Below are 2928 nucleotides of genomic sequence, written 5' to 3'. Positions count from 1 at the left end.
CGTTGCTATGGATGACGTCATTACTCATGCACGAGCTTGACTGAAGTGACCACCTTGATTGGCTGATGATTGTAACGCGGGAATGATTCTAAACTCCTCCCCTACGATGATGAGTGACAGGTGACAGGTCTGAGAATGCTTGCGCTACACAAGTAGTGCGAAGGACGGAAGATGATGAATAACTGAATAAATAGCCTAAATGAATAAAGAGTAAGGCAAAACAAATAGCCTAGTAGCCTAATGAAACATATGGATAGATGCAATATCTTTGCAACATTATTGAATTAATCTGTCACTATATGCCTCTGCCTACGTTTGCAAAGAGAAGAACATTTTAATTTGATTCACAATGAAACGTTACAATTAGTTTACATGCAATGAGTAGCCTAGTTTTGGTTGTTGTTGGTGGCGTTATTGCATCCCTAGTTATGCCTACAATGCAGAATTGTTCCTCGCGATTGGAAGCTCCTGTAGCGCCGCATACGCATTTCAAAACACCGCACAAAACAAACACGTGAAATGCCACAAAAAGCGGTTTGTGAAGGTCTTAGTGAGTTAGGAGTCCTCTCGACTTCTTTTAAGCTGTCCCAGGCTTAGGTGCTACTTTTAGGGCTAAAATGCTTTGTGAATTACTCTTAGTCAAAAAAATGAGGAGTCCTAAAGTTACGAGTGACTTTATTTACGATTTATTTATTAATGATTTAGTTATGACCATTATTTTTAGGAGTTGCTCCTAAATTCGCCAGTTAGAAGCTACTTTTAGCCTTAAAATTCTTTGTGAATACGGCCCCTGATCTTCATCATCCTGACACACACACACATACGCATACACATTTAAAAAGCAAATGCATGACTCATAAGTAATTATAAAAATAAACTATAACTGTTCTTATAATGCAGGATAGGTCTTAATGAGTCTTTATAAAGATGTTTATGAAATGGTAACACGTATAAGTATAAATGGAGATTAAATTCGTTATAAGCACGGGCTTCATAGAAAGAGTTACCAAACGTTTGTGTTCATAACCTTGCCATAACCTGATATAGCAGCTCTCAGATCTGATCACATGATCAACATGAGAGCCAATCGTCTGATAGCGTCTGAATCAGTGAGAAATACTGACTCTCATTCCTCACGGCGACTTCCTGTCACATGACTCTGTTAGTGCAGTGCTGACGATAGTGCATGAATCATGTTTATTTCCTCTGGTGTGATGAAGTGCATCTCTGCTGTGTGTGTGAGCACAGACGCACTGAGCGAGCAATAACACACACACACGCACAGACGTAGATGTAGTAATGAAATCACTGTACTGTAATGATGATGATACAATCAGGAGTTCTGGGTGTTTGTTAGTGGATGTTTAATGTTTTACAGTCATTTATTAAACTTTTTTAAAAATATAAAGGCTGGTGGGTTATTTGTGTGTTTAAAGGCCTGTTCACCTCAAGAAGGATAACTGCACTAAACACACTCGCATCAGCCAGATGTGGTGTGCAGAACAAGTCCACTGTCTGTTGTCCACAGTGTAGTGATATATGAAGCTCACATTCTCCCTGAGGCTCAATGCAGCACATTCGTACGCCACGGTATAGAGAAATAAAAGACGTAACTGACATTCAGTTCAGACTTTATTACTCGCAATTACAAGTTTATATTCCACAATTCCAACTTTATTTTTCGCAATTACGAGTTTATCTTGCAATTCTTACTTTATAACTCGCAATTACAAGTTTATATCCCACAATTCCGACTTTATTTTTCACAATTACGAGTTTATCTCGCAATTCTTACTTTATTACTTGATATTACAAGTTTATATTCCACAATTCCAGCTTTATTTTTTGCAATTACGAGTTTATCTTGCAATTCTTACTTTATTACTTGATATTACAAGTTTATATTCCACAATTCCAACTTTATTTTTCGCAATTACGAGTTTATCTCGCAATTCTTACTTTATTACTTGCAATTACAAGTTTATATTCCACAATTCCAACTTTATTTTTCGCAATTACGAGTTTATCTTGCAATTCTTACTTTATTACTTGCAATTACAAGTTTATATTCCACAATTCCGACTTTATTTTTTGCAATTACGAGTTTATCTCGCAATTCTTACTTTATTACTTGCAATTACAAGTTTATATTCCACAATTACGACTTTATTTTTCGCAATTACGAGTTTATCTCGCAATTCTTACTTTATTACTTGCAATTACAAGTTTATATTCCACAATTCCGATTTTATTTTTCGCAATTACGAGTTTATCTTGCAATTCTTACTTTATAACTCACAATTACAAGTTTATATTCCACAATTACGACTTTATTTTTCACAATTACGAGTTTATCTTGCAATTCTTACTTTATAACTCGCAATTACAAGTTTATATCCCACAATTCCGACTTTATTTTTCACAATTACGAGTTTATCTCGCAATTCTTACTTTATTACTTGATATTACAAGTTTATATTCCACAATTCCAACTTTATTTTTCGCAATTACGAGTTTATCTTGCAATTCTTACTTTATTACTTGATATTACAAGTTTATATTCCACAATTCCAACTTTATTTTTTGCAATTACGAGTTTATCTTGCAATTCTTACTTTATTACTTGATATTACAAGTTTATATTCCACAATTCCAACTTTATTTTTTGCAATTACGAGTTTATCTTGCAATTCTTACTTTATTACTTGATATTACAAGTTTATATTCCACAATTCCAACTTTATTTTTCGCAATTACGAGTTTATCTCGCAATTCTTACTTTATTACTTGCAATTACAAGTTTATATTCCACAATTCCAACTTTATTTTTCGCAATTACGAGTTTATCTTGCAATTCTTACTTTATTACTTGCAATTACAAGTTTATATTCCACAATTCCGACTTTATTTTTTGCAATTACGAGTTTA

Source organism: Squalius cephalus (assembly GCF_949319135.1).
Source record: "Squalius cephalus genome assembly, chromosome: 18".
Taxonomy (NCBI): Eukaryota; Metazoa; Chordata; class Actinopteri; order Cypriniformes; family Leuciscidae; genus Squalius; species Squalius cephalus.
This window is presented reverse-complemented; position numbering follows the sequence as displayed.